Below are 9,396 nucleotides of genomic sequence, written 5' to 3' on the forward strand. Positions count from 1 at the left end.
CGATTACGCCGTAGGTGTTCTGTGGTCAATTGGGACACCTTTCACACTACGCTCGAAGATCTCTCTGTGCAGTCATCTACACTACGTATGGACTGCATACAAACTGCGCTCAACAAGGCTACAACTGTCACCTGGACAGACGTCAATCGACCGGTGCCGGATGTGGGTCTGCTTAACTTGTGGGCTGCTCGCCGACAAGCGGAGATGGCAGCTTCCCGAGACTCGACTTCTGCACAAGCACGCACAAGGCTGAATTACCTTACTTCCAAGGCTCGCAGATATTGCCACGCGCCTAACGCGCCGCGCGGCCTCCGCGCTGAGTCGAGGACGACGACGAAGCGGCGGTGGGCTCTCGAGGCGCGCTTGTTCTGTTCGGTGTCCTGGAACCTGGCGCTGTAATTAAAAGAAGGCTCCCAGTCTTGGCTTCTTCCCGACGCCTATCTCCACGGCCTCTCTGGTCGTGACACTGTTGGAGGTGCGGCCGATGCTCCCTACTCCTGAGGACGACTCGACACGCCCGCCTCTTGTGACCACCCCTGTCCATCGTGCCAGCCGGAGGATCCGAGGCTTGTCCCCCGAAGCCCTCCCTTTTGTCGATGAGCCCTCGACTACCCCTACACTCATGGCGACGCCAATACCCGCCCTGCCTCCGACTGTCCCTGCAGCCAGCCCCACCTATCTCACTCTTCAGACCCCACGAACGCCTAAGCCCTTTCACGGTGACCTGTTTGAAGATGCCGAAGATTGGTTGGCGCACTACGAACGGGTTGCGACCTTCAACTGCTGGGACGCCGCTACAAAGCTGCGTAACGTGTACTTTAGCCTTGAGGACTCTGCACGCACGTGGTTCGAGAACCGTGAGGCTACTTTCTCGACGTGGCAGGACTTTCGACGTCAGCTCCTGAGTACGTACGCCAACAGCGACCGCCGGGAGAGCGCGGAGCGTACCCTGTCCTCTAGAATTCAGCTCCCCAATGAGGGTGTTGCCATGTACGTCGAGGATGTGACGCGTCTTTGTCATCGCGCCGATCCGGCAATGCCTGAAGAAAAAAAGCTGAGGCACCTCATGCGCGGCGTGAAAGACCAGCTCTTTTCCGGCCTCGTGCGGAACCCGCCCAACACCGTCGCGGAGTTTCTGGCCGAGGCCGTCCACATGGAGAAATTGCTGCAGCAGAGATCCCAACAGTACGCCCGGCAACTGCGTCCGTCGTCGACACTGTCAACGTTGGACCGATTCGACCATGATCCCAGGACGAATCCGGACTCCCTTCGCGAACTCATCCGTTCAGTGGTCCGCGAGGAGCTGCAGCACCTTCAAGGAACCTTTGCCCCTCGCGTCGATTCCGTCACCAGCGTCATCCGCGAGGAAGTCCGGCAGGCCCTCAGAGCACCAGACGCTGCAGTTGTGACGGCGCCGCAACCGACTCCATACGATCCCGCGCCGTGACCGACTCCGGTCCAGCCAGTCACGTACGCGGACGTCGTGCGCCGCGCGGCCCCATCTCCTGGGCCTTTGCCTTACACCGCACCATTGGTCGCGGTGCACTCTGCTCAGCCTACTCCTTACTGGGCGGATTGGCGCCAGGCACCGCGGAAGACTGACCTCTGGCGCACCCCGGATCAACGACCGCTCTGCTATCACTGTGGTGAGGCCGGCCATCTCTACCGGCGGTGCCCCTATCGCGAAATGGGACTACGCGGATTTTCTATCGACAGCCCCCGTCCACGGCCTGGAGAGCGCCCTCACGACATCGCCGAGTATGTCACCCGCCAGCGTAGTTCGCCGTCTCCTCCGCGCCGCGAGTCGCGATCGCCTTCTCCACGCCGGTCTTCCCCCTCTGGACTCCGTTTCGCCTCAGGACAACGCGGTTCCTCGAGCCCTCGTCGGGAAAACTAGCTCCGGCGGCCTTTGGAGGCGAGGCCGCCGAACGCCGATCCGCCGCAAAGCTTCCACCGCCGCAGCAACCGAATAGCCCCGACGTCGGATGCCGCAACGCTGCGCAGTTTTCCCCCACGCGCCTTTCGACTCGCCGCGATGCCCTAACCCCAATCGCCGACCCGCTTCCGCCGCCGCACCGACCCAATCGCCCCGACGCCGAACGCTACATCGCCGAAGAGAGAAAAGAAGGCTCCCAGTCTTGGCTTCTTCCCGACGCCTATCTCCACGGCCTCTCTGGTCGTGACAATATGAACGTGATCTATCGCGAAGGCAGTGGCATGCGTGGTGTGACGAGTTTTCGACACAGTCATGGAATGCTTCTTTATGGCGAACATTTCGCGCTATGGAACATGGTTCTCGTCCTGACGCAGCGGCCACAGCATGCTTCGCTGCTAACTTAGCTCCGGATGATTTCGCAAGAGAAGCAGCGCGGAAGTTTTTTCCCAAGTATGACGTGTTGCCTCCAAGGACCGCAGGAGCCTCCTTGGCTGGCATTCCAGCATATGTCGACAGGCTACCATCTACAGCCGACGCCGAAGGAATCGCAAGCCCATTTTCCATGCCCGAGTTGCTTGCAGCAATAGATGAGGCCCGTCGGAAGACTGCACCCAGCCCGGACTCCATTCCGTACGAGGTGTACAAGAACATGAGTTCCGCTCTACTGCCTGAACTCCTCGCCACCATCAACAAGGTATGGATAGAAGGCGTCGTACAAGAAAGTTGGAAATCGGCTATTGTGATCCCCATCCCAAAGCCAGGGAAGCCGCCGACAGATCTTGGTAATTTCCGGCCTATATCGCTTACGCCCACTTTGTGCAAGCTTACTGAAAAGATGCTTGCCACACGCCTGTCGTGGTGGCTTGAGCACCACGGTTTCTATCATCCCGCCCAAATCGGCTTTCGAACGTCCATAGGTACAGAACATGGATTGGCTGTCTTGGCGTCATCAGTTCTAGCATCAACACGCAGCCACAATGTGCGTACCGTACTGGCCATGGACGTTGAAAAGGCGTACGACAATATCAGTCATGCTGCTATCCTGGAATCACTTGACATGCTGCATTTCCCCGTTAGAGTGCGCAATTTTGTAAAATCCTTTCTGGAAGGCCGACACTTTGCCATACGCCTCAGTGGCGAGGCCGTCGGATCCTTTGTGCCTCTTCGCGGCGTGCCCCAGGGATCGGTACTATCGCCCACATTATTTAATATTACTTTTATCCCTCTTGCTTGGCGCTTACATGAAGTCACTGATATTAAGTTTTTATTGTACGCTGATGACATCACTGTCTGGAGCACCCACCACGACCTGTTGACTCAAGCCTCCGCCCTACAGTCAGCCCTAGATTTAACGTCGACTTATGCCTCTTCAATTGGTATTTAGCTTTCAGTGAGCAAAACTACGTATGTGTTTGTTGCCAACCGCTGGGGACGCCGTAAACTCGCTGCGACACCAATTCGTCTCCATCTATCCGGAACTCCACTTCAAGAAAGTTCGATAGTCAAAATATTGGGCTTGACGATTCACGAGTCAGGAACAGGGACTGCTTGGCTTTCTCGAGCTAAAAAGCAAGCGATTCAGGCGTTAGGTCTGATTACACGAATTGCTCCTAAAACAGGCGGCGCCCGTTCTCATGTTGCAAGGCAGTTGGTGCGGGCGGTTGTGCAACCGCGCCTCGTGTACCAAGCCCAATTCCAGCATTTGACGAGGGCTCAGTGGGATCGCCTTGAAGCCGTTAATCGAGAGGCAATGAGAGTCATCACTTGTCTTCCCCGCATCACCCCGATCGTGGCGCTCCAAGAACATGCGCAGCTGAATACTCTAGATGAGCTGGTGCAGCAAAGACGTGATGCTCGCCGGCTTAAGTCTAACCTTACACACGCAACGTGTGCACTCAAGGCGTATGCTTCCTCGCACTCGATTCGACAGCCGCCTCCGCCAATTCTCCCTCCCTGGCATTTTGTGCAGCTAAGCGATAACAAACCAACTGATCTACGTCGGCCATCATCTACCCTCGCGGCGGCGTCGTTTCGCGAACGAATTACACAAGAAGACGCCCATCTGCCGCATGGCTCCATCGTTTTATACGTTGACGCAGGCATCCAGGCTTACGAAACCACTACTGCAATCTACTGCCCTCGCAAGCCGGCCCTCAACAAAACGTCCAGGTTTCGCTTCCCAGAACCTCCTTCCTCCTTCTGTGCGGAGATGCTTGCCGTTCAAGAGGCACTATGCTCAGTGGCCGCCGTTCCCCTACTACCTACGGTTCGCATTGTCATCCGCACCGACGCTCTTCAAGTCATACGCCTACTACGACGCGTCAGTCGCACCCCAGACATTTGCCAGGACATCCATCGTCTCGCGGCATGCATCCCGTAGCCAATCCGAATTCAGTGGGTCCCACGAGACCTCCTGAGTTCGCAAAGCCGTGCAGATTCTGCGATCCACCTTGTGACCCCAACTTCGTCTTCACCTCGAATCATAACACTGGATGACACCACCCTTCTTTTAACAAAAAAAGGAACACCTCTGGCGTCGCACACGTGCTCTAATCCCTCCGTGTGCGGTAACCTTCCCCCGTGGTCTTACCCGTGCACAGGAGGTTGCGCTTCGGAGGATCCGGGTCGGGGTTGCCCTAACTCCGGCCGCTAAACGAAAGTGGCCGCAATTCGAAGGTGTATTTCCCCGCCCCGGGTGTCCAGTCTGCAAGAACAGAAATCTTGAGGCCGACATTCACCATCTGCTGTGGGTTTGCCCGGCGTTGAAGCCGACAAGAATTCGGCACCTGGCGGCAGCGGGTCTTTCGCCCGATAATAGTGCTTCATACACCGCTTGGACACAAGGACCTCATCATCGTTCACTACTCGATTTCATTAGATCAGCGAACCTTTACTCATTTATTTAGGCATCCTCATTTATCATTACATACCGTTTTATGCCCTGAGGCAATCAACATCGCATTAAAAAAAAGTGCAAATGTGTATTTTAACCACTTTAATTTGCTGTAGTTTTTATGCACTGACATCGCACATGCACTGACATCGCACAGTACACGGGCTTCTAGAATTCCGCCTTCATCGAAATTCGGCCTCCGCGGCCGGGATCGAACCCGCGTCTTTCGGGAAAGCAGCCCAGCGCCGTAACCACTGAGCCACCGCGGCGGGTTTTAAGAAAATAGTGAGTAATATCTGTCAGGCTAATGATGAAATAAACACCAACGATTGGTACCTTTTCACGGTACCACGAGACGCACGTTTATCCCCTTCTAGTGAAGGGGATAAATCTGTCATATAAGGACAGATTTTAGGCAAGTACTGACATTGGTGAAAACAGCGCGAAAGAAGAAGCCCGAAGGCGAAACGAGGAAGTGACAGGAAAGAGCGCTGAAACAGCGCTCTTTCCTGTCACTTCCTCGTTTCGCCTTCGGGCTTCTTCTTTCGCGCTGTTTTCACCAATGTCAGAATGGACCAACTAGCCCAGCAAAAAGTTCTTTAGGCAAGTAATTTGATTCATGCTGAATCAACGCCTAAGCTTTAAGACATAGGTACATGTTTATTAGTGTAGATGCTTAAAGTAGTGAGGAATTCAGTTTTAAAGAAGTATAGCAATATTTAGTGCTCTTAGGCTGGCCATGGTTTAGGGCACTGTATCACGGGGGGAAATTGTTTGAAGCAATCCCTTTCTCCTGGCAAACTCCTTTTTTAATTCATGCATTGTATGTAGAGCCGATACTTTTTGTTATATGGGACATTTTATACTCAAAGCACACGTTCCTCCAATCCTGCCTGAAGATCCGACGTTTTCCTTGTAGAACATTTGCAGTTTGAAAGCGCACTGCTAACTGTAACCAGTATAGCAACATTCTATGTGCAATTACTGAACTGAACATGCACGTAATAATAACATCCAATGGCAACACATTATCATCTGTTCCTCCACAGTGACTTGTAGCTCGAAGGACAACTGAGCAAACATACTATTAGCCATCCTCTTTAGTCACCCAAAACTCGGTAACAGCAAATGTTGTGTACATATGTAGCCAGTGGTATCTGTAATCCTCAGGACAGGGTATTGAAGAACTAGGACTTTTGCATCTAGCTGATACACTTTTCCTGATCCCTGCGAGATGGGTTTTAATTCAGTATGCACACCAAAATTCAAGTTGATACTTACAATTGAAGTGTCAGCAGTTGTCAAGGCAGATGTCAAGCCTTGGCGTTTTCTATACGAACTTTGATGTCATAAAGAACAGATGGCAGTGTATACTACGGGCCACGAGAGTACATGGGCCAGTGTCAGGCCCACTGCATGGTGGAGCTACCATGAAGATGTACTGTTATCCGTAGAAAAAAAAAAGAAGTAAAGGCCAAAACACGCCAAATATTTTATAGCAATATTTGAAGAATAGGTCAACCACGAAGCTGGTCCTGCCACCATTACAAAAAGTACATTCCTCCGGCGCGTCGCCATGCATTCAATTGGGAGTTGCAGACTAAAAGAATACGCAACCATGTAATAACAACAAACATGAGGTGACATTTTACTAAATCGTTATGAACGTATCAGTGTCAGAGTCAGCAATAGAACTTAAAATTTGCTTTCTGCTCGATCTTCATTGTAGTCTATTGTTTCTCTGAAATAGTGGCCACAAGCCTGGCGCTGTTTCTCTGAAATACTGCCACTAGGCTGTCAAGCCTGTAGCACGTGTTTTTTCGGCGGTTCTTGTTTTCTGTAACTTTTTCTTGCTGCTTGAAATTGAAGCAGAATCCTCTCATTCGCCTATAACAATGCTATGCGGCCCTGCGAATACCTTTTATGTAAGGCCTGTAGGAAGCTGCCTTTTGTTTGCTACTTCGTGCAAGTCTTATTGGTTTTTCCGGAAACTGACAACTAATTCAGTTTCAGTGCGCCATCGTAAGCTGGATGTGCAGACTGCTGCTACTGGAAGCAAGGTGTTCAACCGGAATTTTTTCCGGTGCGGTTCAGGTTCGGTTTCACGCCTTTCGGGTTCAGTTCCGGTTTGGCTCCAGAGCGACATTCCGTTCTGGCTCGAACCGGTTCGGACCGTATTGAACCGCTTCAAACGGGTTCAAACCGTTTCAGGGCAAAAAAAAAATATATAACGTAGATGGGTTGTAATCAACCTTGTTATGCAGTTTCCTTTTTTTCTGGCACATCGATATATTAAATAAAAAATGAATAAATTTGATTAATGCGAGATGTTCTCATTTAACCCACTTTATTTATTGTCCGCGGCAAAAAGACGAATTACGGCAAGAGCCGCAACATGAAATGAACTCGAAATTAATGCAAGTCGGCTGTGTGTGCGCTATAACCTATTTGAAAAGGTATAAGACGAAAAGCCGGTGGATTTTGCATCTACAAAATCTCCGGCTTGAGCAGTTTCGGAGACCCCGTCGCGCGAGTAATTGCTCTCGCCTGCAGCTCGAGACAGTCGGGAGTTTCTCGCACGTAGTGCGCTTACGCCGACTTGACCGCCGCACGTGTCCTCTAACGTCCCGCGCACTACTGAGAAACGAAGCTCTCATGTATCGGCACCTGTATACAGGCAGACACCTTTCCGTCGCCCCGAAACCGACTTGCCTGTCAACCCCCCCCCCCCCCCCCCCCCCTTTTACTACATGGTGCGAGAATTTAAGAGAGCCGCCATCCAACACCTAAAGGCCGATTCACACGACGGACCGTTCGCCCGCGGCCCGCGCACTACGTGTGTATACGTCAGCACTTTGAGAGGCGCGCTGGATGCATGGATGGATGGCGGCCGACAGCGCGCCCCTCAAAGTGCTGACGTATGCACACGTAGTGCGCGGGCCGCGGGCGAACGGTCCGTCGTGTGAATCGGCCTTAAGCAGAGCCTCTTGGGAGCACTGGCGTTCTCTAGAACCCATAGATTACCAAACATATTTTATTTAAATTACCTCTTCGATATCGCCTTCGTGACTCGCGTTATACATCTCGAGCTCCTATAGCCCAGTATCTTCAAAAGCACAACTAATCGTGCCTTCTCGCCAGTACAGTAAGAAATTACGACTTTGGCATATTGAAATGACGTAGACCTCATCTGATTAAAAGCGTGTGATAAAACAGTGCATTCGGATGTGTTGAGATTGCTTCGTTTCTGCGTGGACACAAATTGGCAACATTTTCGTTGTGATGTTGCGTTTCAACATTCTTGCTAGTGCAACATTCTGCGAAAAAGAAGGTGTACTTGCACTACAAAGAATTTTTGTAACTTTTCTGATCCCTATCAAAGGGACCTGTGCCTCTGCAGAATATTTTGCGCCCTTGGTAGAGTCTGGCGAATCTGTCGTGCGCCATTTGCTCAACAGCTTGTTTAAAGGCATTTATTTTCAGAACTACAAACAACTCGTCTCTGCAGCTGTGCTTAATTGGAGACTAAGTGCTCTGCTATCTTTTCTGGACACGGTCGTGACAGAACTTTGTGCTGACCGGTTCGGTTTTCTCACTCTTCACTTTTCCTTAGGATACCTGCACGACCTGTCCACAAAGCAGATGACAAAGTTTGGGAACGATCAATATTTACTCTACCCATATATTTGCAACCTTATCCAGCCTTTCTTGATATCAGTGTATTAAAGCAAATTCAGGGAATGTATTCGAGCCCACTTATAACGACCGCACATATAACGAACGCTCGCTTATTACGAAATGGTGCGGTACTACCGTCAAAATACGCATAAGGGCAATGGGAATTCGTCGCAGATACAACGAACAACTTTGGCCGCATCACTCGGATATAACGAACGAGGAGGCACCGTAAACTACCCCCGAACTTCAAGAGGTAGTGCTTCCACTAAGCACAGAAATGAAAGAGCGCCTCTGAACCTGCACGACCCTACCCCGGAAAGAACATCTCAACCAAAAATGCAGTAAAAGGCGGCACTGCCGTGCGCAGCGCTAACCGTGTGGAAATATGAGGGTCAAGCCTTCCGCCCGCGCACTTCCACTCCACGGATGCAGCGTTCCCGCTCGCTAACCGCGGAGGAATTCGTGCTCGAGGGAACAAAGGGACGGACGTCAAAGCGTGAACACTCATATGATATTTATTACACTTGCAATGAATACACAGAGTGGGCCAGCTAGCTGCAAAACACCAACGAGGCAGGAGCATGGCCGTTGCAGCTCCAAGTAGCGCGCAGGGCACTTAACCTCATAGATCGACTCCACCGCGCACCGGACGGCGGCTCGCTGCTACAGCGTTTTCGCTCGCACCCCCGCTCACAGATGTGCGCGGCGCTGCACGAATATGAGCAATTAACAGAAGGCTCGCCCCCGTACGGCGCCTGCACGCCCTGGCTTCTTGCCTCGTAGGTACAGCGCGAGATCGCCCGCTCACACGGGCGCAGCGCGCGATGATCCTTCGATTGCGCATTGTATGCGTGCGGCCCGGGGAGCGACGGGTGTGTCACGGACTCGC

Source organism: Amblyomma mixtum, chromosome 3 (genome assembly GCF_055824585.1).
Source record: "Amblyomma mixtum isolate Tamu chromosome 3, ASM5582458v1, whole genome shotgun sequence".
NCBI classification, from domain to species: domain Eukaryota; kingdom Metazoa; phylum Arthropoda; class Arachnida; order Ixodida; family Ixodidae; genus Amblyomma; species Amblyomma mixtum.